Source organism: Ceratotherium simum, chromosome 6 (assembly GCF_057802395.1).
Source record: "Ceratotherium simum simum isolate JZ-2026a chromosome 6, ASM5780239v1, whole genome shotgun sequence".
NCBI classification, from domain to species: domain Eukaryota; kingdom Metazoa; phylum Chordata; class Mammalia; order Perissodactyla; family Rhinocerotidae; genus Ceratotherium; species Ceratotherium simum.
In genome coordinates, this window is record NC_141905.1 from 6,397,013 (window position 1) to 6,413,070 (window position 16,058).

Consider the following 16,058-nt stretch of genomic DNA (forward strand, 5'->3'; position numbering starts at 1 on the left):
CAGTCCTGGTCTCACTCTCAGAGGCAACTTCTTTGAAACATTTCCACTTTTAGTACTTATGGTGGGTACCTCCATAACTCTAAACAGCATGTATACATACTGTTCTTTCTTGATTCATCATCTGCAGAAAATTTATTGACGTCCCTTACAATGGAAAATAAAAAAATTTCTTCACGTATATACTTCTCCGTCCTTTCATTCTCCCAAAGTTTTATAGCTTTCCCATAATTATTTTTAGTTCTGTTATTTGCTTCTGTAACTTTACACTGTGTAATTGTACCTGATTCTGCATTTCATCAACCTCAGTCAGGGTCACAGACGGGGGCAGCCAATTTTGGTCTGACCCCATGCTTCCTGCTCCTCTTTCTTTTGGGAAGGACTCTTCTCTTCTCTCCCAGGGGTGGGCGTGAGAGTGCTCCTGGCAGGTTAATCAGTGCACTCATCTTCGTAGCCATAGCAACTGCCTGAACACTGGGCATGTTTCCCATTGGCCCATTAAGCATCCTCCCCTGAACTTTCACTACTGAAACTGTTCTCTTTTTCTCTGGCATTACCTCTAGGAGGGAAATGGAAAATTCTCTCTTGTAGTGTCCCTTTGGGCCACCATGTGGAGAGAGATCCTGCCTGAGAAAACCAATCCAGAGGTCAACAGTGGTGAGAGGGGGAGCTAATGAGAGAGAGACTGAGGTCTGATGATGGGAAAGACTGTTGGATCCGTCTCCCCTGGAGCCTAGTTCGCCGCAACCTTCACAGCTACGTGAGCCTGAACATTTCATTGTTAACTTCAACCAGTTGTACTAGCTTTCTGACTAATAGAGGGCTAATCATGGCATACTGGACACCCCATCACACATAAGGTGAGAACTAGCAGCTATGCTTCCTGTTGTGGGGGATCAGAATTTGCCACGCCAAAATGTGTCTCTTTGGCTTTGTTATTTTTAAAAACAAAAGACAGAAAAAAACTCTGACCTTTCCCTTAACTGCCTAAAAGAATTTAAGATAGATAGCCTGTCCCAGTAAGGAGGTCTCACCATAGATGCTTCTGGGTATGGTAGACTGGGAGGCTCCTTGCTAAGCCCATTTTTATCAAAGTTCTCTCTCTCTCCCCGCCCCCCCATCTCTCTCTCCCTCTCTCTCTCTCCCCCTCCTTCTCTCCCTTTCTCTCTCTCTCTCTCCTTCTCTCCCTCTCTCTCTCTCCTTCTCTCCCTCTCTCCCTCTCTCTCCCTCTCTCCCTCTCTCTCTCCCTCTCTCTCCTTCTCTCCCTCTCTCTCTCTCTCTCCTTCTCTCCCTCTCTCCCTCTCTCTCTCTCTCTTTCTCTCTCTCCTTCTCTCCCTCTCTCTCGGTCTCTCCCTCTCTCTCTCTCTCTCTCTCTCTCTCTCTCTCTCTCCTTCTCTCCCTCTCTCTCTCTCTGTCTCTCTCCCCACCCATTGTCTATAAATAGCCCAGCAAACATTCATTTACTGAACATTTGCTTTTCCATTTCCGTGTGAATTGTCTTCCTCCCCTTTGAAGTCCCAAACCACTACCCTCAACACCCTCCTTTGTCCTTAGCTGAAGATAGTATTTAAGGTAGTGGCTCCCAGCATTTTGGCAAATTACTCAGTTTTCTTGGGTTTCTCCCATGTGTACACGTTATTGAACTTTGTTTGATTTTCTCCTGTTATTCTGTCTCATGTCAATTTAATTCTTAGATCAGCCAGAAGGACCTAGAGGGTAGAGTAATAGTTCTTCCTCCTACACTCTATTTTCCTATTGCTGCTGTAACAAGTTACTACAAACTGAGTGGATTAAAACATCACGAATCTTACAGTTCTAGAGCTCAGAAGTCCGAATGGGTCTCACTGTCCACAGGGCTGTGTTCCTCCTGGAGGCTGTGGTGGAGAATCTGTTTTTTCGCCCTTTCGAGCTTCTGGAGGCTGCCTGCTTCCTTGGCTCGTGACCTTCTTCCTCCCTCTCCACCGCTAGCAATAGGGGGTCGAGTCCTTCTCACATGGGGTCATTCTGACCGCCTCTTCTGCCTCCCGTTTCCCCATTTAAGGATTTTGGGGATTACATTTGACCCACCTGGATAATCCAGGATACTCTTTCTATTTTAAAATTAGTTCACTAGCAACCTAATTCCATCTGCTAACTTAATTCCGTTTGCCATTGTGACATTGCAGTGTCTGTCTGACACTGCTTCTAACACCCAGTGTGTGGTGTCACACCAAATCCCTGATTCTCTGACACCAACTTGGTGTCCTACAATTCAGTTCAATTCTGACACTAACTACTCAGAGTTAGTGCAGACCTCACGGGTTTAAAGGCTCAATCTCACAGGACTGCCCCCACTTCAGATGCCAGTCACAAGTACCAGGTCCCCAGGTTACCCACACTTCTGTCCCACTGCTACAAATTTGGGGGTTCCCACTCCCTTCCTCCAGGTTTGATAATTTGCTAGGACAACTCACAGACCTCAGGAAAGTGCTCTACTTACTATTAAAGTTTATTGTAATGGATACAAATGAACAACAAGATGAAAAGGTTCATAGGTGGGGTCTTAAAGGGCCCTGAGCCTATGTCCCCATGGAGCTGAGACGCACCACCCTCCCAGCACTTTAATGTGTTCACCAACTTGGAAGTTCTGCAAACACTTTTGTTTAGGAGTTTTCATGGAGGTTTCATTAAGTAAACATGATTGATTAAATCTTTGACCACTGGTGATGGAACACAATTTCCAGCCCTCCCCCAACCCCCTTGGGAGGTAGGACTGAAACTTTTAACTCTCTAACCACATTGGTTCCTCTGGGACCAGCTGCCATTCTGAAGTTATCTAGGGGCCCTCCAAGAGTCATTTTATTAGTGTAAACACAGGTAAGGTAGAAAGGGGCATGTATGAATAACAAAGATGTTCCTATGACTTCCGTTAGTCAGGAAATTCCAAGGATTTTAGGAGCTCTGTGCCAGGAACCAGGGACAAAGATCAAATAAATATTTTTTATTATACCACAGCCATATGATTTACTTATTCACAGGATCCAGAGACCAGGACATGGACATCTTTGGGGTGGCCGTTGTTCTGCCTACCATACTTCTCCTCGCATTTTAAATGCAATTTCACACCTCAGCTGCCATCAGCCACCCGTTACCTTTCCCTTTGTTTTGTGAGGAAGATGAGCCCTGCACAAACATCTGATGCCAATACTCCTTTTTTTTTGCTGAGGAAGATTGGCTCTGGGCTAACATCTGTGCCCATCTTCCTCCACTTTATGTGGGATGCTGCCACAGTGTGGCTTCATAAGCGGTGCTTCGGTGCGTGCCCGGGATCTGAACCTTCCAACCCCAGGCCGCCGAAGCGGAGTGCATGCACTTAACTGCTATGCCAACGGGCCGGCCCCTCCTTTTGTTTTTAAATTTAAAGAGCTTATTGAGGCATAAAATTGATGTACAATAAATGGTATGTGTTTAAAGTATATAATTTGATGAGTGTTAACTTATGTATACACCCATAAAACCATCACCACAATCAAGATAACGAACATATCCATTGCCCCTCAAAGTATCCTTATGCCCATTTGTAATCCGTTCCTTCCTCCCCCTGCCCCCCGCATCTCCAGGGATTTTTTTACACTTTTATATAGATGGAATAATACCCCATGTATACTTGTTTTTCTGGCTTTTTTTTTTTTTTTACTAAGCACAATTATTTTGAGATTAATCTATGTTATTGTGTGTACACTCTTTTTTATGGCTGAGTAGTATTCCCTTGTATGGATGTACCATAATTGTTTTTTTAATTACAAAAACTCGTGTAAGGTAAATGCTCTTGATGGAATGATGTGTTGTTCCAGTTATGTGGACATACACTTTCATCTCTCTTGAGAAAATACCTAGGAATGAAATGGTTGGATAGGTAGGTGTATGTTTAACATTTTTTTCCATAGTTGTTTCTGTGAATTTTGTATTGTATCACATCAGAAGGCATGTAATTTATTTTCTTTTTTTAGAATTTGTTTTAGTTTACATACAGTAAAATTCACTTTTGGGGTGGTATACAGTTCTATGAATTTTAAAGCACCACAATCAGGACACGGAGCAGTTTCATCATCCCAAAAGTTCCCTGGGGCTGCCGCTTTATCTACAGTCCTTCCCCCTGGGCAACTACTGATCTACTCCCTGTCCCTATAGTTTTGTGTTTTTTAGCTTGTCATATAAATGAAAACACACAGTATGTAACTTTTGGTTTTCTTTGCTGAGGAAGATTTGCCCTGAGCTCACATCCATGCCAGTCCTCCTCTATTTTTCACATGTGGGTCACCACCACAGCGTGGCTGATGAGTGGTGTAGGTCCGCTCCTGGGATCCAAACCCACGAACCCAGGCTGCCAAAGCAGAGTGGGCCGAACTTAACCACTAGGCGATGGGGCTGGCTCCAGTATGTAACTTTTTGAGACTGGCTTCTTTCACTTGGCATAACACCTTTGAAATTCGTCCACATTGTTTCGTGTAGCAATCATTCATTCCTTTTGTTACTGAGTAGCAGTCCATTTATAGACATGGCACAGTTTATCCACTCGCTAAAGGACATTTGGGTGTTGCCGTCTTTGGGTGATTATGAATAATGCTTCTTTAGTCATCTGTATATAGGTTTTGATGAACATAAGTTTTTGTTTCTCTATGGTGAATATCTAGGAGGGGAATTTCTGGGTCATATGATAAATGTACATTGAATTTTATAAGAAACTGACAAACCATTTTCCAGAATGATTGCACCATTTTGCATCTCTACCAGCAATATAGAGAGCTCCAGTTGCTCTACATCCTTACCAACAACAATATCAGATTTTAAAATTTTAGGCATTAAAACCACTGTGTTTTTGGGGCCAGCCCCGTGGCCTAGTGGTTAAGTTCAGCGTGCTCCACTTTGGCAACCCAGGTTCAGTTCCCACTGGTGGCCATGCTGTGGTGGTGACCCACATACAAAATAGAGAAAGATTGGCACAGTTGTTAGCTCAGGGTGAATCTTCCTCAGCCAAAAAAAAAAAAAAAAAGAAAAAAACAAAACAAAAACCAATGTGGTTTTAGTTTGTTTTTCCCTAATAACTAATGAAGTTGAGTATGTTTTCATGTGCTGCTTTGCCATCTATGTGCCATCTTTCTACTCAAATCATTCGTCATCTTTTTACTGAGTTGTTTTCTTATCGGTGAGTTTTGAGGCTGATTTTTGTGTTGATCTTGTATCCTAGAACCTTGCTGAAATCATTTATTAGTTTGGGAGTTTTGGTTTTTTTTTTTTCAGTTTTCAGTTTTTTAGGTTTGTTGGGATTTTCTACATAGACAATCGTCATCTGCAATAGGAACAGTTTTATTTCCTCCTTTCCAATTTGTATTTCTTTTATTTCTTTTCTTGACCTATTGTAGTCATAAAATTTCTATTATTGTGTTGAATAAGAGTGCTGAGAGTGGACATTTTGTTTTGTTCTCGGTCTTAGAGGAAAAGTATTTAGTTTTGGCCATTAAGTATGATGTTAGTTGTAGTTTTTTTTTTTTGCAGATGCTCTTTATCAATTTGACGTAGTTCCCCTCTATTCCTAACTTGCCAAGAGTTTTTATTGTGAATGGATATTAGATATTGTTAAACGCTTTTTCTGCATTGATCATATGATTTTTCTTCTTTAGCTTGTTGATGTGGTAGATAACATTGACACATTTTCAAATGTTGAATTAGCCTTACGTATCTAGAATGAATCCTACTTGATTGTGGTGTCTAATTCTTTTCATACGTTGTTGGATTGGATTTGCTCAGATTTTGTCAAGGATTTTTGGGTGTAAGTTCACAAGAGATATTAATCTGTTATTTTCTTTTTGTCTTTGCCTGGTTTGTATCTGGGTTAATATAGGCCCCATAAAATGGGTTGGAAAGTGTTATTTCCTCTTCCATTTCTTGGAAAAGATTGTGTAAAATTGGTGTTAATTCTTCCTTAAGTGTTTAAAAGAATTCTCAAGGGAAACCATCGTGGCCTGGAAATTTACCAGAGCTTTTAAATTATTAATTAAACTTCTTTAATGGTTATAGGGCTATTCAGATTGTCTATTTCAGCTTGGCTTAGTTTTGGTAGTTTCTGACATTTGAGGATTTGGTTCCTTTGTTCAAAGTTTCAAATTTAGGAATATGAAATTGTTCATATCATTCTCTTATTATCTTTTAAATATCTGTGCTGATGTCTCCTGTTTTATTCCTGATATTTATGATCTGTGTCTTCTCTCTTTTTATATTTGCATCTTGCTACAGATTTATTAATCTTATTATATTTTTAAGAATCACCTTTCTGTTTCCTAGATTTTCTCTATTGTTTTTCTATTTTTAATTTTTATTTCTGCTCTTATATTTATTATTTCCTTCTTTCTGCTTGCTTTGGGCTTATTTTTCTCTGTTCTTGAAGTAGGAACTTAGATTATTGATTTGAGACCTTTCTTCATTATAAGTATTTAGTGCTATAAATGTCCCCTCAGTATTACTTAAGAGATATTATAATCCATGATATGTTGTTTTTTTGGTATTTTGATATATAGTATTTTAATTTTCTTTTAGTTCTATGTGTTTTAAGAATTTCTTTAGAGACTTCCTCTTTCACCTGTGGATTATTTAGAAGTGTGTTGTTTAATCTCCAAGTGTTTAGATTTTCTTGTTGTCTTTGTTTTTGATTTTTAGTTTGATTCTGTTGTGGTTAGAGAACATACTCTATGAGATTTCAATTCTTTTAAATTGTTTGAGGTTTATTTTATGGCCCAGGATATGGTCTATCTTGGTGAATAGTCCAGGGACACATGAAAAAAGTGTATTCTGCTGTTGTTGGATGGATTGTTCTACTTATGTCAATTAAATCCTCTTGGTTGATTGTGTTGTTCAGATCTTCTGATTTTCTGAGTAGCAGTTTCTATGAGTTTCTGAGAGATGTTGAAGTCTCCAACTATAATTTTGGATTTATCAGTTTTTGCTTCATGTATTTTGAGGATCTGTTGTTTGGTGTGTACACATAAAGGATTGTGTGTCTTCCTCCTGAGTTGATCCTTTTATCATTTTATATTGTCCCTCTTTGTTCTTGTAATTTTCCTTGTTCCTAAGTTTCCTTTATTAGATATTAATATAGCCACCCCTAATTTTTAAAATCTATGTTTGTATTGTGTATCTTTTCCCATCATTTTACTTTCAACCTACCTCTATCATTGAATTTGAAGTGAGATTTTTGTAAACAGCGTATAGTTGGGCCTTTTTTTTTTTTTTTTTTTAAATCCAGTCTGCCAATCTTTGTCATGCTTGGTACATTTAGATCTTTTAAACTAAGGCAATTATTGATATGTTGGGGATTAAATTTGCATTTTATTATTTGTTTTATGTTTATTTCCTGTGGTTCTTGTTCCCCTGTTTCTCTTTTCTTACCTTCTTATGGGTTGTTTGAACACTTTTTAATGCTCTATCTTGATTTATTTATCATGTTTAAGAGTGAATCTCTCTGTATAGTTTTCATAGTGGTTGCTCTGGGCATTACAATACACATATGTGTCTTGTCAAAGTCTGCTGGTATCGACATTTTACCACTTTGAAGTGTTGCAACCCTGTGTGTCTGCAGCCTCTGTCATACCTGTGGAGTGTGTGAGGAGGGCCTCCCGGCTCCCCTGGAATCCTCAACAATATATCTGGCCCTGCAGATTCCTCCACTCACCCCCAGTCCTTCTCTCCACACTCTCCTGTGAACCTTCTGTCTTCCAGAAATGTGTCAACCCTCTCATTCATTAATGGCCCTCCCCTCCTTTTGCTTCTGCCTTGTGATTTTTTTCCATTTTAAATGTACAAGCTGAAATTTCAGTGATGTCTTCAGAAGAACAGGAGATGAAAGAATAAAGAAATGGAAAATTCAAAGGGCCTTTTAAAGGCCTATGGTGGGAAGAGCGTGGACTTTGGCTGCGGGCAGACCTGGCGATTCGTGGGTTAGCGCTGCTCACTCACTCGCTGTGTGGCCGGGGGAGGGTATGTGATCCTCCAGGGCAGCACACAGTGTTGCTGGAGGGACAGGTGCGATGGCGTGTGTGAGGAGTCTGGTTCAGCGGCTGGCACAGAGCAGGTGCCCAACAAATGGCTCTCGTTTCCCCTCCGTCTGCACCACGCTCTAAAGCTGAGCGCTGGGAGGGTGCGGCTCATCCCTGCGGGGCGTCTCCTGAAACAGGTCTGACTAAGCCACCTTTGTCGCTGAGCAAGTCCCAGGAAATGAGGTGTGTCCCCCTTGGAGGGGACAGCTTCCTGGTGGCAGACCTGAGAGTAAGAGAGTAGTAGGTCAGGGCCATTTTAAGAAAGTCATCGGCCACTACACTCTACCTTTCAGAGGCTTCACCCACCCCATTTCAAACAGTAAAACGATCACATTCAACATCATTAAATGCAGTTTATATATAATTACATAAGCTATGTATAACTGCTATAAAACAGCAAGTTCACTAGTTGACACAATGTCACATATTGTAGGCATTTAACTAATTTAGGTATGTAATTAAAATGCCTACATATTGTAAGGCATTTCATTAATAAGATATTTTTGCAGTTTTATTTGCGTATTTCAGAAGCTCTCAATGGTATCTCATGTCTCAACCATTTTACAGGCCCTGGAAAAATCAAAAACTCTTGCATTCTGGGTCTGTAATGAATGAAACAGCCCTGGCTGTGTCCTCAGGAGGATGGTGGGGGCCAGGCTGGCTGAGGGAGGTGTCAGCTGGGGTGCCTGCCACACCAGAGGTAGGGCATTGTGCCACAGTGATCAATTTGATGAACACACCAGCAGAACTGATCCTACAGAACCCAGAGCAAGTGGCCAGTGGGCAGGGAACAACAGGAAAGTCATCTGGGGAACCACCTGGCTCTGTAGCCTTCTGGCTATGTGACTTCAGTCAAGTTACTTGACCACTCTGATCCTTAAATACTTTAAGGTCCTTTTACTCTAGGACCTCTAGCACCAGAATGGCCATGAGGTTCTGGTTTGTGGGTTGTTTTCCCTTATTTAATTCCTTTTCTCTAATAGAGGTGATTGAGTTTGCTTAAGGTAGAGCGTTCCTGTGCGCTCTCGTCACCCTGACTTGAGGTCTGGGGGACACCCATCATGTGGAAGGAATGGGGGAACTTGTGCTGGAATTGTCTTTGTTTTATTCGCAAGGGAAAGGGGAGAGAGGAAATAAGGTGCTGAGTCACGGAGAGTGCCGGTCACACTTCTTTTCTTAGATTGAAGATCTTCCTGGGCTCTTCATCTCCTCGCTGCAACTCGTAAATTGCTAAAGCCTTACGCCTCCAGGTTGGCCCCACACACGCTCTCCATGCTGACAGGAGTGAGTGAGATTGACATGTTCCTCGGGTGAGTGGGAAAGAAAGGCCACCTGGGACCCGCCCAGCATCCCGCTGTGGGGCCTGAAGAGAGCAGGCACCATCAGTGAGCGCTGCCTGAGACCCAGCAGGGGCAGCGGAGGCGGGCAGGGAGCTTCTGCCTGCGTTTGTTCCTGGCTGGACCAGTTGGGGTCCAGGAGAGATGGTGTGGGAGGGCGGTGCCCAGGAAGGCTGGACCCTGGCTGGGAGCATGCCCAGGCGGCCAGCACTTAGCCCAGGGGAAAGGCCAGACTAGCCCAAGAGCTATGAGCCAGAGTCCAAGGTCACAGGGTGGCCATGCCTGGGCGGCCCTCCCAGCAGGGGTGGGTCCAAGCCAGGGGTTATTTCTTTTCTGAAAGTGAGGTCTATGTATGGGGTCAGGATGTGGGTGGGACAAAAATAACACCGTTGTTATTGCTGTTTTGTTATTGCTGTTTTATTATTGCTAGTATTGGAAATACACATTGAACTTCTCTGCAGGGGGCGTTGGAGATTAAACCTGAATGGCAGGCAGAGTCCCTCTCTACAAGGCTCACATTCTAGGGGGGAGGCAGATAGCCTTTCCCCCTAATAAACAGACACTGAGTACGCAATGCAGTAACTTCCCTGAAGAGAAAAACCAAGGGACGGAGAGAAAATAACGGTGGTAGGAGTCGGTGAGACTTTAGAAAGGAAGTGAGGAGTGGTCTCTGCGAAGGAGTGAGGAGGAGGAAGCTGAGGCCCAGAGGAGCGAGTGGCGTTACCCACCCCCGGCCGCCTGCTGGTCACGGCAGGGCTAGTGGGCTGTCCTTCTCGGCTTTGCCCTCCTCATTATGTCAACCTGCATGCACCAGGGTCTGGGCCGGGGCAGAAACCATGGCACTGGGGGTGTATGGGCCCAGTGGAGAAGGTTAAGGGGTCCCATGCAGGCAAGAGCCTGAGCCTTCTGGGCTCAGCCTTCAAAGGGATGACTGAGTCCAACATGTTGTCCCCCTCCCACCCTCCCAGCCTTGTCCTGGCTCTGCTTCGGTAGGCTTCGGGGTGAGACCTGCCCTTTGCAAAATGATGACTGAGGAGAAGTCAGGGTTTAAAGGAGAACTTGGAGAACATCACCTTTTATTTTATGGAGGAGAAAACAGGTCCAGAGAGGGTGAGTGATTTGCCTAAGGTCACACAGTTGACCTGGAATAGTCTCTCAAGCGGTCTCCAGTGCTCTTTCCACTGCTGTGGTTATATTCCCTCCTAGGGAATTTACAGGGACTCAAAAGAATGCATCACTAATAGTGTAATTTAATGGAAGGTGGAAGTGAGGGATGTGCGTGGTGTGGACCCAGCCTACTAATGGCGTAAGGTGAAACTAACATATGCTTGGCACATGGTAAGCCCTCCACGAGTGGTTGCTCCCCTCCCCTTCCATTGCCTGGTGTGGGACATGATGTGTGAGTTCAGGGTTCTCTAACAAAGTTTGCTAACTGACTATGTGAATGCTGAGGTGGGGGGTTGTTCTCCTTCCTACTTTCTCATCCTCAAAGAACACTCTTTGTACACCTGGTTGGGGGAAGGTGCAGGGAGAATCAACTTTCACCTATTCACCCTGATTATATGATCCTGCATGTACATGTGCACACGTGCGCAGTGTGTGCATGCATACATACACAGCGCCCCTCCCCCGACTTCTCAAAATTTTGGAGCCAGTGAGGAACGTAGCCAGGCCTGAGATAATATTTGCTGGCCTGTTTTTTATTGTGCTTTAGCAGAAAAACAGCATTCCTCCAAGCCCACAGCTGCGGACATCTTCCTGAGCTGTGTCCAGTCTTTAATCACGTTGCGGAGGACAGGATGATCTGTAACTCAGGAATCTGCTTAGCTGATAACTCAATTCTGCAGCTGGGCCACATTTGTAAGCAGTGATAGCACACCCCACGGAAACCCGGAATCCAATTAGGGCTCAGGGCTGCATCATTTCTCATCCCTCACCCTGCCTTCCACAGCCCCTGGCCATCCATCTTTCGTGGCTGAAGGCTCCCTGAGGTCTGCAGGGCAAACTTCTGACCCTCCCACTGGGGGCCTGAGTGCTTTCCTGGTCTTCACAGCAGCCACAGGTATTGGAATCAAAGCTTGAGGGGACAGGTTTTTCTTGGTCCCTGGGACTGGGGCACTCAGGACAATTCAAGGCTTTCGGGGAATAGAGGCATTTCGTTACCTCAATCCCACCTAGTCTTGGAGGTCCTGAGTATTTTCATAGCTCACCCAGTTAGAGAGCCATTTGTGTGAGGCTGCGTGAATTCCTTATTGGCAGGCAATGTTGAAGCAGAGCATGTGAGAAAATCAGACATGAGGATTTTAACAATACAGAAAGCAGACCCCGAAGAGGTTTAATTAGCTTCATTCCTACAAAAATGCAAATGTGCTATTTGAGAGGCTACATGGCTTGGCATTAGGCCATAAGACCAGAAGTTTCTGTATTTTTCTGAGATTCATACTTCTCCAATTCCAGGTCTATTGAGGATTTTTTTTTCTAGGAAATTTCTGATGGGCTACATTTGTTCCCTGCGCTCAGCCTCCTCATTTAATGAGGACTTCATTTGTTCTACTACATTTTTTCCACAGTTCAGCCTCCTCACTTTATGAACTATTTAGATTAAGGGACAGAAAATATCTTTAAACTTGCATGTCAACTCCAATAAGTTGGTTGTGGCTGCTCTAAAAATTGGGTCTAGAAGGATTCTGAGTCCTAACTGGGCATAAAGGGGAAGAATGCCATGTTTGATTAGCAAAGCCCTCTGTGCCTGCCGGAGGGTGAGAGGCGGCACATGTGTCACATGATTTGCTATCTTTGCACTGAACCATCCTAACCTCTGCGAGGGACCCTGTTAAATAAGATAAATCGATCCGGCCCTCAGGTGTTCTCAGTGTAGCAGGGATGATGAGCTGGCAGGTGCTCCCAAGTCAATGGATGATGCCGGGTCAAGACAGATGCAAGCATCAGTACGCCATACTGGCCAAGCACGTGGACTTTGGGGTTGTTGATTTCTCAGTACAAATCCTGCTTCTGACACTTAACTGCTGGGTGGCTATGGACTAGCCATTTAAATGCTCTGAGCCACAGTATCTTCATCTGTAAAATGAAGATAATACCTATCTCACAAGGTAGTTGTGGTCATCAAATGACATCAGAGTTTGAAGCATTAGAAGCTTACCTTTTAGTAATGATTACTGTAATAAGTACCATTGGTGTGGAAACACAAATAGTCAGGCCTCTAAACCTTGTCTTGGGTGCAGAGAAATCTCCACAGAGAGGCCCTGTTTTGAATTGCAAGCGGTACACAGGCATCCTTCAGTAGAAGACAGTGGCCATTCAACACAGAGGAGGACATTCTGCCCCCTTAGTTAGGGAAACCTGAACTATGCAATAAAAAAAAATATTAGGGTCAAAATTCAAAACAACTTTCCTGAAATAAAGACAGACTTGAGTTTACTGACTGAAAGGTAAATTGATACAGAGTGGTCAACACTGAGACAGATCCTAATAGATGAATGTTTGACTTCAAAGAAAAAAATTCTAAGGGTATCTAGTGAAAAACCATCCTCCCAAAAACGAGGTTAAAAAAAAACCAAAATATCACTCAAAATCTCCAACCAAGAGGAGCACTTCCAGAATGGCAGAACAAGGCCATCTGAAGATGTGCTACTCCATGAAAGCAACGAGAAAGCTGGTGAAAATGGTCACAATCAACTTTTTCAGAGCTCTGGGAATTAATTGAAGGCTTCCAACAAACTGAGTGTCATTTATTCGAGAAAAATGGCTGAATCTTGGTAGAAATAGCAGGTTTTGTAGTGTTTTAACTCGCCTTATTCCATCCCCCTTCATGCTCCATGGTAGACTTGAAAACCAGAGGTCTTACAACCATGGTAGCTATGAAAACCAGCAGCCTGACAGCTACTGAAGAGGGAAGAATGAGTTTGGGCCTTTCCAAAAAAACCCCTCCAGAGAGAATTGTCACTATTTGATCTGACAGCTTCCTGGAAAAGCTCCTTTCTTAGAGATTTTCTTTATTTGACATGGCTCACAGCTTACTCTGTGCAAACAACCCTATTCTGAGGGCATTTGTCTAAAACAGTCAGCAGCCTGGGGTGGCAATACCAGTTGGGGCTAGCAAGAGGCTGATCAAAACACTTACAAGGAAAAACTGGGGAATGAAACATTCATAGGGGCTTAGAAAAGCTCTGGCTTATTCCTGGAATTCTAGAAGGCCCTGTGCATGTGCTGGGTTGTATACACACCCAAGAAAGACCTGCAGGGGGCTTAACCTCTGATTGACCTTCAGGCTTTGAGCAAGCAAGAAGTAAAAACTGAGGCAAAGTTGTAAGTTGCTTGCTGGAGTATTGAAGACATAGCCCAACACACACACACGAAGTTTCATACAAAGGTAGAGAGACTTAGAGGCTCAGGCATTAAAGGAAATCTCTGTCCAATCATTAGCTGACCACTAAACTAACCAAGGAGAGACACCAGTAGCCACACGTGGCAAAGAATACAGACTTCAAATAATTAGTCCAGCAAAGTCACTAAACAAAGAAACAGAAACAGCAGCAGCAGCAGCAACAACAATAACAAACAAAAAATGCAGCAACAGCAGCAACAATAACAACAACAACCCAGGAATAAGTTTGGTTTCCAGACTTGCCATATTGTGTTATTTAAAATGTCTGGTTTTCAAGAAAAAATTATGAGAATTGCAAAGAAACAGAAATGTATGACCCATTCACAGGAAAAAAAGAAACTATCAACAGAAACTGTCACTGAAGAAGACTAGACATTGGACTTACTATTAAAGACCTTAGACCGACTATTGTAAACATGTTCAAAAACTAAAGGAAACCATATCTAAAGAATTAAAGGAAAGTATGATGATGTCTCACCAAATAGAAAATATAATGAAGAGACAGAAATTATAAACAAGAGCCAAATAGAGATTCTGGAGTTGAAAAGTACAATGACTGAAATAAAAAATTCACTAAAGGGACTCAACAACAGATTTAAGCAGGCAGAGGAAAGAATCAGTGAACTTAAAGATACAATAATTGAGATTACACAGCCTGAGGAACCAAAAGAAGAAAGAAGAAAAATGAACAGAGCCTCAGAGACCTGTGTTACATCATCAAAAATACCAATGTATGCATAATGGGAGTCCTAGAAGGAGGGCAGAGATAGATAGACAAAGGCAGAACAAATATTTGAAGAAATATTTGCCATTAGGTTCCAAAATTTGATGAAAAACATTAATCTACACACCATGAACTTCGAGTTGGATAAACCCAAAGAGATCCGCATCTAGATACATCAGAGTCAAACTGTCAAAAGACAAAGAGAATTTTGAAATCAGCAAAAGAAAAACAATCCATCACTAACAAGCAGTCCTCAATAAGATTAACAGGAGACTTCTCATTAGAAACCATGGAGGCTGAAGGCAGTGGGACGGCACATACCCAAAGTGCTGAAAGAGAAAGATTGTCAATGAAGAACTCTATATCTAGCAAAACTATCCTTGAGAAAACAAAGAAGAAATTCCCAGATAAACAGAAAATGAGAGAATTGATCACTAACAGACCTTACCTACAAGAAATACCAAAAGGAGTCCTTCAGGCTGCAATGGAAGGACATTAGAGAGTAACTTGAATCCACACAAAGAAATAAAGAGCACTGTAAAGATAACTACACAAGTAAATATAAAAAAGAGTATAATGTATCATTGTATTTTTTTCTTATCCTATCTGATTTAAAAGAAAACTGCATAAGTGAGAAGTTATAAAACTGTATTGATGGGCTTATAATGTATAAAGATGTAATTTGTATGATGATAATGTACCTAAAAGTTGGTTAACATAAGAAAATTAATCAAAGTATGTACCATTATTAATAGAATCAAGAGCAAAATCACATAATTTCAATAGATGCGGAAAAAGCGTTTGACAAAATCCAATACCCTTTCATGATAAAAACACTCAACAAACTAGAAATAGAGGAGAACTGAAACCTGATAAAGGACATCTGCAAGAAACCACATCTAACATCGTCACACTTCATGGTGAAAGACTAAACACTTTCCTCCCAAGACCACGAAGAAGGCAGGGAAGTCTGCCTTTATCACTTCTATTCAATGCTGTACTAGAGGTCCAAGACAAGGCAATTATGCACATAAGAAGTAAATAAGTAAATAAAAATAATTCACATCCAGATTGGAGAGAAAGAAGTAAACCTATATTCACAGATGACCTGATCTAAGGAATTCACAAAATAACTATTAGAACTAACAAATGAGGTTGGCAGATTTGCAGATACAAAGTCAACATAAAACAGTTAATTGTGTTTATATACACTTAGCGATGGATGATCCAAAACAACATTAAGAAAATAATTTCATTTTCAACAGCATCAGAAAAAATAAAATACTTGGGAATAAATTTGATAAAAGAAGTGCAAGATTTGTATACCCAAAACCATAAAATACCATTAAAAGAAATTAAAGAACACCTAAATAAATAGAAAGACATCCCATGTACATGGATCTGGAAGACTTAGCATTGTTAAGATAGCAATACTCCCCAAATGGTCTACAGATTCAATGCAATCCTGATCAAAATCTCACCTGCCTTTTTCTCAGAAATTTACAAGCTAATGCTAAAATTCATAT